Source organism: Coregonus lavaretus, assembly GCF_964263955.1.
Source record: "Coregonus lavaretus genome assembly, chromosome: 30".
In the NCBI taxonomy this organism is placed as follows: domain Eukaryota; kingdom Metazoa; phylum Chordata; class Actinopteri; order Salmoniformes; family Salmonidae; genus Coregonus; species Coregonus lavaretus.
In genome coordinates, this window is record NC_140017.1 from 30913308 (window position 1) to 30926379 (window position 13072).

The window sequence follows — 13072 nt, forward strand, 5'->3', positions numbered from 1 at the left end:
ACTCCTTCCAGATCACTGACTGAAGTCAGAACCGATTTGAACGGTTGAACCCAATTTTGATACCAAAATGAAAGTCCCCTTGTGGGAGGCTAAATCTCCCCCAGGGAAAGGGAGAAATCTTTCTCCTTGGGTGAGATTGGGAGTCTCAGAATGTGCGTATATATGTTTTTTGCTTGTGGTTGAATTAAGAAGGAGATTTACCTTAATTAAGAATGGAAACAACAACCTTAACCTAATTATTCGGGCTGGGCCAGAAGTGTTTTGCCAGCATTTCACACTAGCACCTTATATGTATAGGGATAGACAGACTTATTGGCAAGTGACTGTCTGCTGTAATGACATGACCGATTCATCAGATACACCCTCAGTATTAAAAACAGAGGATGACCTTAGAACCCCTCAGCTATTTTCAGTCGTTATAACTACCGCTCCAAGGACCCCTGATGAGGCACTTCTAATTGCGACTGGCATCTCTGGTTATTCTAACAACTGGCTGTTGTTAACTGAACAGGCAGCTAACTCCACCACTGACAGTTGTGTTGTATGTATGGGAGCTAGACCCTTGTTACGTATTATTCCAGCAATCATAACCACTACCTGCGTATTGCCCTTGATGAAAAATGATAATCCTGACCGTAATTGTTCCAAGTGGGATAAGATTTACCCTGTAGTGTCTAGGTCTGTTGCTAAACCACTCTTTTCCTCTGTTGTAGCTAAGGCTAATTTTACATGTGTTAACATGTCTGGGTTGGGGATATCACTTGGTGATATGCCTCCTGACTGGTGTGGTAATACTCTCCCTGGATATGAGAGATTCAGATCAGTCTCACGTGCGGATGTCTGGTGGTGGTGTGGAGGAGCTACGCTTTTTGATAGGCTCCCTCGCAACGCAACTGGATCTTGCGCACTTATTACCCTAATCCTCCCAGTTTCTGTGTACCCAACATCTGTTGACGGATTGCTTTCTCGTATAGATGACCTAGGATTAGGCTCCATGTCCCCTAGAGTTAAACGATCTTCTGTATTCTCTACTGATGATTCTACCTACATTTATGCAATTGGTGTGCAAGGGGGCGTGCCAGACGAATACAAGTTAGTTGATCAAGTATCAGCTGGATTTGAGTCCTCAATCTGCTGGTGGTGTACTATAAATAAAAATGTTGATAGAATTAACTACATCCATTTTAATGTCCAGAAATTAGAGAATTGGACTCAACAAGGTTTTGAGGCTGTTCATGGACAACTAGCTGCAACTTCATTAATGGCTTTTCAGAATAGAATTGCTGTTGATATGTTACTTGCTGAAAGAGGGGGTGTTTGTGCTATGTTTGGGGAACAGTGTTGTACTTTTATTCCTAATAATACTGCTGCAGATGGAAGTTTGACAATTGCTCTAGAAGGTTTGAGGACTCTTAATGGTAAAATGAAAGATCATTCTGGGGTTGATACCTCTATGTGGGATTCCTGGATGGATGCTTTTGGTAAATATAAAACCTTTATTTCATCTGTATTGATTTCTATTGCTGTTTTTGTATCAATTCTTACATTGTGTGGATGTTGTTGTATTCCCTGTGCCCGCACTTTGATTAACCGTATAATAACCACTGCTATTGTACCAATTCACAATGACCAAGCCCAGATGTATCCGCTTTTGGGAAATAATGATTTGGAACTGGACGATTTTGAAAGTGACTATCCTCCCTTATGTAATGTTAACGGTGGACCTCTTGATTGTCCTTTTGGGAATCCTGAATGCCTGTATGGTGTTGTCCCTGGGGGTGGATGGGCTTGCCATGATTACAAACCAGATGTTGTTGTCGTGGTTGAATAGAGGGGGACTAATTTTTCTTTTCTGCATATTCTTTTCCATTCATTTATTGCTATTACATTTTATTGATCACGTCTAGTAGACGTGAAGAGGGGGATTTGTAGTAAATAAACTATTATACAGGGGACTGAGAGGGCATCTTGTGAAAGATGTTGTATAAGACCTGAGGGGACCAAAACATGTTGTGCATTATGTTGTGACAGAACTGTTGGGGTTGGAGCCTCTTTTCTCATAACAGGAACATACTGTTCTCATGAACAAACACGAGACTGAAAAGGACACAACGCCCTGCACATTGCAACAGAATGCGATAACGGGACACCCACACCTCAGGCCCCAACCACTAGTTCCTCCTCACGAGTTACCTTGACACACAGAACATTTCATTTGCACGCACACTCATTCTCAACTCCCCTTCTACTGGTCGGGTGCCAAGGGCAGAGGACTCTGCCGTGCACCAATGGGGCTTCTACTCTGGACAGAGCAGACCCGCCTCCTACGCCTCGGGAACCAATCAAGGGACTAGAAGAAGGACCCCTCCCTTTATGTTACATTGTATAAGTAATGCTGTAAACTCTGTTAAAAACATCCTTCTCAGCTGACTCTATAGAGAGCCATATGATTATGTCCATGCATGTTAATTAGCAGGACAAGATATCTCTGTTAGAATAAACTGCCTTTTGCTTAAGCAAATTCCACTCTGTCTAGCGTCGTTGGTTTGTACTCCCTCTCCATATAATTTAAACACCAACAATATCCATCCAAACCTTTCCTACCTAGGAAATTTGTGTGACCAAACCTTCTCAAATAGTAGTTGAGTACCCCTGTTCTAGGACTATTGAATGAATAATAGAGATTACCTTCTCCCACTTACTGAGATAGTAGGCCTACTATCTTGCTTTAGACAATTATTGTAATAGGCCTTGATAACTCAACTGCATACTGTCGTATCGAGTGAGTGGTGGCAATTATTGCTGATGAACAAAGGAGTCCGCTCATACTGAACGTTGATCATAAGGTTTATTCAGATCACAAGCTTCAGCATAAGTGACAGGTGACATGACACCCGGAGAACGGCGCCTCAGATTGGAATGGCCGTTCTGCCCTTTCTGTAGTCTAGCCCCTATTTATAAACAATGCAAAAAGATGGGTGGCTCCCTCTTCTGGCCAATCACCAGTCTCCCCTGGGACGTCACCCTCCAAACGGCTACATTTGACCTAACATAAACAACATTCCATTTCTTCAAGAAAAACATTTAACAAAGGCATAATCCCAATACACGACATATCCCCCCTTCGAGACGAACAGTCTCAAAAACAAACAGAATAGGATTATGACTAGTAACAATTTATCTTATTGAGTATCTTTAACATTAAACCAAAAACATTCTTCTCTAGAGTGTAAATACCTTTCTATGAAATATGAATAACTGTTTATGAAGTGTGAATACATTACTATGAAATATGAACAAATCTCTATGGAGTGTAAGAGCGAAAAACTGTCCGGCAACCTTCCATCCATCAATCAAGACAGTAAAATTCTCTCACGGTCCCTCTGCCCCAGGCAACCACCTTCGGTACTCCAGATAAACTCATAAACCATGTAAATGCATTTGAAACTATGATGCAATTAAATACACATGTAAGCCCCTGCAAACAAAATCCTATCCAAAAACATCCACTCTAAGGCTGGTCAACCCATTGGACCCTAAAGTGGAGCTCTCCCTGCCTAAATTCCCTGTCCCTAAACATCACCGAAATAAACAAAAACATCTAAGATCCTCACATGTATTCAATAACATCAAACATCATTCTACAAAAATTAATACCTAAGAATATGACACAATTATGTATTACACATGTCTATATTTCATTGCAGACACTGGAATGTAGTCCACTACACTTCATCTCCCCGTAGTCTCCTCTTCCAATGGACTGTTGATGATGGAATCGGCCACACCCTCCTTGTTTCATCTCCTCCAGTCATATTGTCCCTGTTTGAGTATTTCAATCTCCACATGTCCCCCAAATGCTTCTGGAAGAAAAGAAAAAGACCAAACAGTATCTTTTGCAAAACAACACTTTCAAATTGACCATCAATATCAACTAAGAATATAAAAATGATATATAAATGATGTATGAATCACATTAACCATTTCCCCCCTCTGATTCATAAAATCATACCAAAATCACCCCAATATTGAAAAAAAAAATTTTGAAAAATGATCAAAACATTAAAAATGATATTTATCCATTCAGTTCCACTTGTCCATCTTCATCCAGATCAGGAACAGTCAACACCGGCATCTGAGTGTTGTCTCCAGGCATCACTCTCCAACCTATCTCAATATCATAGCTTTCTCAAAGGTCAGTAACAAATTACAAACATCACACAGTGTTATCAAAGCTGCAATTAAATGTAACCCATCACTGCCCCTACTGGCCTACCTGATCTTGCAACCAAGTCTTCTCAGATCTCCCAAACGCATCCCTTATATTCTTCAATGCATATATAACTATCTGAACTATCTGGACTCAAAGTATAACTAACCTTATGTTACACCATACCATGGAAAAAGTCCCCCCTTCTCCCTTAGATTTATCCTTCAATGATAGGCTTGAAGACTATGACATGTAGCCATGTCTCTTTTCATCCAATTTCAAATATAGCTTCAGATTTCTGTGTCCGGTGCTACCCCTCTTATAATGGTAAAAACCTCATATGGAAGCTTCAACGTTGACATGTAACAAAATCCTATCCATCCATAGGGTAAGAATATATACGCTTTATCACCACAAACCCTCCAAATATCTCTAAAATTCCCCATAGTCACATTGTCAGGCAAAAGCTAATCTTTTACCATCAAAGTCCTGCTCTTCTTACTACCTGGTACATAAAAAGTAACATATTTCTCATTACTACCCTTAAGGTCATGCATACCCAAAGTTATCATATAACATCACAATCTGATATTCCCATAAGCATACCCCTTACCTCATATGTTTTATTAGAACAAAAACAACTTTTAGCCCTCAATGGTTACACCTCAAATGCTTCAGGGTTTGCTGTTACCTGAGTTTCCTTCCCATCTAACAAATGCACACAAGTTAATTCACTTAACCCAATAACACCTAACCCTAGACTTAAACAAATGTTTTGACAACGACATTATTTTATCTGTTACTGACTGTTGCTGATACCACAGTCATGACAAAGCATAAGATTGACACATACTTGATAGAGGTCGAACGACCGTCTCTAACATGTTTGGTGGTGGAATTCTCACCAGACATGGACCCTCAAGATTCCTCACTGATCTTACAGAATGAGCTGCTGGAACCTGCCCATCTATCTCTAATTTTCACAACAGAAGAATCAAACCACTCCCTTTAGTTTCTCTCTCCCCTAACGAGCGGTACTGATCAGATACCTCTCCTTGTCTGTCATTAAAATCAAAGACCTCATCCTGTACTTCCATGATAGTTTCCTTCACTATTTCAGATGAATCTATATTGTCTCTACCACTATCTGCTCTCCTATTTTAAGTCCTTCTTGCTACCCCTTTAATTTCAGAAAAGTTGTTGTCGGTGTCATACTTCCTACATTTGCTATTGCCATCGTATCATTAATCCCTTCCAAAGTTACCATTAAAGTAGTTGATTTAGTTGATGTATCAACCTTAATTACTTCTAGTGCGAAAGTTCCCGTTATCCTCTGTGTATTATCTACTGTTGGAGTGACTACTGTAACATATTCTTCCTGAACTCCTTTGGTGACTGTGGAGGCTACAACAGACCTCAACTCTTCCATTATAAGCGTTACTTTATGAATTACATAGCCTTTTAACCAATAATTCTTAACCGGAACACATTTTAATGCTTGCACTAGATAAGTATACTTCTTCTCCATAATTATCTCTCCATGTGGGAGGAACGTCCCCATCCTAACCCTAATAAGTATTTTTTTTCCTAAAATTGGTGCTGGAGCTATTGGTTCCCTTATAATCAAATGCGATATATTTATGGCTTTAATAACTATCAATGTTTAAAGAGTTAAATTGCTTCTCACTGTTGTTTTAATAGACTGAAGTGTTAATGTCCTTAGTTACTTCATCCATTTTCCAAAGATTTGAAGTCTTTGCTTGTACTTCCATCTATCACCACTAGTGTCACTTTTTCCCAACTCTCAGTCCTATCTCTAATCCCTGACTTTCAAACTTTTGATTATAAAAAATACACCTATAATTACCAGTTGTATGATTGAGTTTTCTCAGAGTTTCTTCGTCCTGTTCTTTGTTGTTGACATATCAGGATTCTTCAACAGCTTATATTCTAAGTTCTGTCCTCGAAATATCATCTTCCATCATCTTCTTACTTTTCTTCTGTGCCAGTCCTTGTAGGACAAACTCCTTTTGAATACACAGCACCTTTAGTCCCCTCTTTATCGCTGTCTTCATCTGAACTCGAATCTCTTGTATCCTTCTTCCTTCAACTTCCATCAGAGATCAAATCTCTAGTATCCTTCTTCTTTCCTCTCTTGCCAACTTCCTTCTGATCACAGAGTCATATCCACCCATGACCTCTTCTCAATCACTCTCATCTTCATCATCCTCGTCCTCTTTAACCTCACTCTTCTCTTCCAGACATCTCATTTTCTTCCTTCTGGAGTTTTGGATTCACCTTTATCGTCGTTTCTGCTTGTCCTCTATCTATTATTCATCTTCATCTCTGATTCAACAATCACCCTCCTGGAGCTGAGGATAAACATCCCTAATCTCTACTTCCCTTAGCCTTATCTCTGTAGCTTTGTTTATGTTATCGCTGGAATCTTTTATCAGTTTTTGTTTGAGAATGAAGGGCAACTTTTGTTTCACTTGCCGGATAACCTCGCAATACTTTAGTTAAAGGGTCACTATTTTGTACTATATCAATCGGTGTAATCACCTTCATATAGCCTTGCTGTCCTTTCTCCCCATTGTAACTACTCTTTTATATTCCTTTATTATGAATTATCTTATTTTAGACTATATAGCCTATGGCTTCCCCCCTGTAATTATTAATACAAACCTAACAACTCCAAAAATAAATCAATTAAAAATCATGAATAATTAAAACCAATTTTTATTCCTATATCCTATGTCACCAATTTATCAATTAGTGTTGGCTATCTTACCACAACCCATCAAATGCAAATGTAAGTTAGTCAACTTCAAAGCAATCCCCAAAAACAAAGCCTCTAACCCTTCAACACTACAATTACCATAAACCCTTATCTTAATTTTACAGAATAATGTCAGTCCTCGATTCCCAACACATCTGTAATTAACCCAAGTGATGCACATAGCCTCCAAAATGCAATTTTTAATGAATCAGTTTGCCAAGCCTATGTGAAATTGTCATCTCAAAACCTTTTTTTTTTTTTTTTGACTTGATCCTCTGCCGCGTCACGTGATGTTACGTCAGCACTTCCTGTATCTCCTCTCTCCTCTTGCTTATCGTTCCTCTCATATGACAGAAGAACAGAGACACAGAATAACATTTTAGTAGTTAATGCAATCACTGAGTTATTTCAAGCATATTCAATATTCCTTCGTTCACATTCGCTTTAAGACTTAATTTAATTCATTACGTATTTTATTTTAATCCGTCATTTAACTCAGGACTAAATAGATTGCTCAAAAACATTTTATTTAATTTTAATCGTCTTCTAATTCAATTTATTATAATCCGTCAACATATCTCTCTCATTTATCAATTCAATAGGTCACAAAACAAGTTTCATCTTTAACCAACCGCCGCTTTAAACTATAAGATTCGCGTTAAAATCTCTCTTCTTTGTTCCCACGTCTGTGTCTCTTCCTGCAGCACGCAGCCCCCCAGAAATATGACACGTTACCCACAATCCCGTTTTTGTAGTTTTACTATACCCTCGTGTTGTAGTTTAGTCCCAATCTCGTGCCATAAACTCCCCCTTTCTGTAGTGTAGTGTCGCAAAATTAAACGCATGCGCAAATGCATTCAATGATACGATTCCCGGACAATAGAACGATAGCATTACGCTACAGCTTCACTATTTTATACCCTATACTCACACAATTACACATAACAGAGCTCACATTTGCGTAGAACTTTGAGTTCCACCCACATACAAACAAGTTTAAGAGGCTTGAATCCATCGCAATGGTCCTCTAAGGACACGTTAGCATGTAGCACGCAACACAATTAGCATTTAGCATTAGCATTTAGCATTAGCCGCTATGTACAATGTAGCATGACCCACACTCCAGCATTTAGAATTAGCCTTAGCCTTTAGCTAACTGCGGCCTACCACGCCCTAAGTACCCTGCATTGTGCCCAAATCATTATCCATATATCTCCGTCTAACTTTATGCTGCCTTGAGCCATGAATATCATATCGAGCGGTTACCCCCAACATATCTCCCGTCGGCTATAAGAGGAGTATAACATACAATATAATCGTTCACGTCATAGTTCCCAGAACCAACCTGACAAAGTCTAATACGTCGCCCAGGATTTGTAGCCCACTCCTGCGAGTCGCCTCGTTTCGAGGTCTTTCCAGATTCACAATGCCCTAAATATGTATTCCTGACTTCATTCTGCCAATATCTGCCGTTAATATCTCTACCATCGATTGCTCTAAAATTCCAAGCCTACTCTCCCCCTTTTTGCCCTGTCTACCAGTGCAACAATTGATAATGATTAGCCAGACCCCCAGTAATCAGCAATAACTCCACACGAGGCACGGTCGTATGGTACACCTCTCCAGTGTACACAAGCAGTATCAAAACTAACAATCTCACAAAGCTTGTGAGGAAAAAACTCACCCTTGTCTGGTCATGACTTCAGACCGAGTTAGCTTGAGTTAGCTTGGCGGCTACAAATGAAACAGAGGAGAGATGCAGACCAGCCCCACGTTGGGCGCCATTTGTCGTATCGAGTGAGTGGTGGCAATTATTGCTGATGAACAAAGGAGTCCGCTCATACTGAACGTTGATCATAAGGTTTATTCAGATCACAAGCTTCAGCATAAGTGACAGGTGACATGACACCCGGAGAACGGCGCCTCAGATTGGAATGGCCGTTCTGCCCTTTCTGTAGTCTAGCCCCTATTTATAAACAATGCAAAAAGATGGGTGGCTCCCTCTTCTGGCCAATCACCAGTCTCCCCTGGGACGTCACCCTCCAAACGGCTACATTTGACCTAACATAAACAACATTCCATTTCTTCAAGAAAAACATTTAACAAAGGCATAATCCCAATACACGACAATACAATAAAGCACTCATTGTAAGATTAATCTAGACTTCTATATGAAGAATATACAGTATATATTATATTAATTTATTCATCTTATTTTCCCTTTTCTGTCATTTAGGCCAATGGTGTTTTTGTTTATGTCTAGAGTCCAATATCCATGTGCATGTCACAGGTGTGACTAATTGCCCTGTAATCAAGGCAGCATGTGAATTGTTTAATTCACATGGTCCTCTGTAGCTCAGCTGGTAGAGCACGGCGCTTGTAACGCCAAGGTAGTGGGTTCGATCCCCGGGACCACCCATACACAAAAATGTATGCACACATGACTGTAAGTCGCTTTGGATAAAAGCGTCTGCTAAATGGCATATTATTATTATTAATTGAGTAATTGATTGAACACTTGAATTGTATTTACAGTAAGTTGTGTATCTCACTGTTTGAGGTGTGGCCGCCCACAGGAGGAGATGCAGGCCAGAGGTATGGTTGTTGCCAAGAGCATCGGGAAATAATGTTAAACGTTTGACGTTATGGAAAACAAGACAGCTTCCTGGGCTGCACCACCTACATGCGCAAGGGAAGGGGGGGGCAGGCTTAATGTTCACTGCACAAGGAAGTTCATTTGATTTAAACAACAGAGTGGGTGTCAAGTGCTTCTCTCACATCGGTTGCACATTTATTTACTCAATGTTTAACCATGTGATGTGAGTTAATTTCAAGGAAGTTGGCTAACATCTCATATTCCCGAGAGTCATTCTGAAACGATCTGATCACTAGCATTGTCTTTGTTTGAGTCAAGACTCAGGCATCTCCAGATTAGATTTACCTGAAGAAATACAGATAGCTGGGTAAAAAGCACAAACGCTTCCTTCTTATATTTTTTCCACGAGAAACTAGCTCAACCCCAATCGGTCTGTCAAAAGTTATACTCCTCTGAACTGTATTGTACCTAAAAAGTCAGACAAGTTGCAAACAAGTGCCTTTATTTATTTACCACTGTGTACTCTGTATTGCTGTAATCATACATCAATACCAGTAAATAAAACAGTTGTTGCTGGAATATTCAGGTTTATTGTAGGTTATCTGTATGTATTGATTGGCCTAAAAGATGTTACCATTGTACTGTATATCCACACTTTGTATAGTGTACCCAAGAACGGGGAGGGTCTCAGGAGTGTGTCATCACCAAGCTTATTATAGTTTTGTGATTTAATTACTGTTTACTGGTATTAGTTTAGAATTTGTATTTAGTTTCAGTTAGCTTTCAGACTTGATTTGCTAGTTTGTATTTAGTTTCATTTTGATAAAAACATTTATATTTCATTGTTATATTTGTTAGTGTTAGGGACAGAAAGTAGCCTATGCGTGGGAGGTTAAGAGCCATTTATGTGTTGTAGGCCTATAGTTTTTTTGCGGGGGGTCACTTGTTGCCACTGGGGGAAAGTAATACATAAGGTTATGGGCCAGGACATAGGTTTGGTTAAGTTTAAATTATCAATCAATCCTAATGTGACTTGGATTTAAAAGGATACGCGCCTAGACTGGTGCAAGAAATATGGTGGAAGGCAACTCTCGTCCATGTTTATACCAATCCAATTTCTTTTTTAATTTTAGTAGTAGATGTAAGAAAAATCAAATACCTTTTCCTTAATCTGACAACAAGAGAGAAAAAAACAAATTAAGTCATGTAATGTACTGTATCCCTGACTACAGCAAAAACATTATCAGTTCACAGTCAGCCAGCTTGTGTGTGGTTTATCTTTAAGAAGACTCTGCGTTCCAGAGAAGTGGTCATTCAGTTTCTCAAGCCTGATGACAGAATATTCTTTCCACGAACGCTTGGGGCAGAAACCAGGTCCAGGGGCCTCCCGAGTCGTGCAGCGGTCTAAGGCGTCACTACAGACTCGGGTTTGATCCCAGGCTGTGTCGCAGCCGGCCGTGACCGGAGACCCACAATTGGCCCAGCGTCGTCCGGGTTAGAGGAGGGTTTGGCCGGCCGGGATTTCCTTGTCCTATCGCGCTTTAGTGACTCCTTGTGGCGGGCCGGGCGCCTGCAAGCTGACTTCGGTCGCCAGCTGGACGGTGTTTCCTCTGACACATTGGTGCGGCTGGCTTCCGGGTTAAGCGAGCAGTGTGTCAAGAAGCAGTGCGGCTTGGCAGGGTCGTGTTTCGGCCTCTCCTGAGTCCGTAGGAGAGTTGCAGCGATGGGACAAGACTGTAACTATCAATTGGGGAGTAAAAGCGGTAAATATTAAAATTCAAATTCAAACATTAACAGATCCAGTGCCACAGCTTTGGATAAACAGCAAGCCTGCCAGAACTGGAGAGGTGACTCTGTAAACATGCCAACCTTCACCTCTTCCAGGTATTTTCGCAGCTCACACAGGGCACTTAATGCCCTGCCAGGTTGACCCTCTGACGAGACAGTGAACTCAGACACAATCTTTGATGTGAGGAAGCTATATTTCTGAAGCACTGTGGGGTCCTGCTGCTCCACGACTGTACTCTGAGATTTGCTGAAGTAGAAAGACTATGCTTCCCTCATCAGTGGCTCCATCTCTGTTGAGTGAAGTACCAGACACACACTTGGGTCCATCAGGCAAGCTGCTGCTGGGGTTGGATTGAAGTTGGATGCCAGAGGACTCAGTATGCATGCGAAGCGATCACGCAGTGACTTCAGGAGGACCTGTGCCAACTGTTTCGCAACAGTATTTGACTGCAATTTTGCCTCAAGGTTGAGAATGTACGGCACCACATCAGACAGCGATTGGCTTTCAGTTTGAAGTTGGTCAATGTGGATTGCGAACGGCTCCGGCAACTTCACAAGCTGCTCTAGCTTGGTCCAATCATGCTCCGTGCATGCCCTCGGATTTCTTCCATTAACTAGTGAGAGTGATGCACAAGCTAGGCCTATTTGAAACATTGCCATCTACTGGCAGCATTTACTCGCCGGCTTCAGAAGCTTGAAAACCCATTAGAAAAAAAAGCTTAACCTTTTACTGCAGTGGGCTAAATCAGGGTCACAGTGTTTCTAGGTAGTCTTATGCAAATCTACTTTGAAACAAAAGTATACACCTCACACACATGGTTATGGGCTTAAAAAAAGAAGACACCTGTACTATGTCGGATAGTTTAATTGTATTCCATTTTGAGTTTGCATTCCAATATTACACTTTATATACAGTACATTACAGAAGACTGAAATATAACAAAACCGTTTGACATAGAAACACCGGATTTTCTGCCCCCCCCCAAAAAAGACAAATATTAATAACATTCCACCCATGAGGCCACTAGGCCATTTGACTGCAGGAAAGGGGTACACCCTATTTGATTTTTGCAAACTTCTTTGATGTTTTGAAGAAGAAAAAAACTAAACAATTTGATGGTTTTTATTTTAGTTTGTTTTGCAGTCAGAGTTTCAGTTTTAGTTTTTCAAATGTTTTTCGTTTTTATTTTGATTTCAGTTTACAAAATAGTTTCTAATTTTAATTTTTGTTTGTTTTCATTTACTATAATAACCTTGATGACCACACTTTGTAGTGTATCTGTCACACATTTGTACTAACTACTAACCTATTTCTTCACTTAGAGCAGGGTTCTCCAATCCTGTTCCTGGAGAGCTACCCTCCTGTAGGTTTTCGCTCCAACCTCGGTTGTAACTAACCTGATTCAGCTGATCAACCAGCGAATTATTAGAATCAGGTGCGCTAGATTAGGGTTGGAGTGAAAACCTACAGGACAGTAGCTCTCCAGGAACAAGGTTGTAGAGCCCTGACAGAGGTTATAGGATCCTGGGCCACACCAACACAGACACCAGAGGGTCAGAGGAAAGTACAAAATTACAATGTTTATTTTAAATACAAATGATAATAATAAAATCTCCTTTAACCTAGTACTCAAGTGCCGTGCACATAGCCCAATCCAAGGTACTCTGTCCCGGAGTTTGCGACCAAATCGTCCAGAGA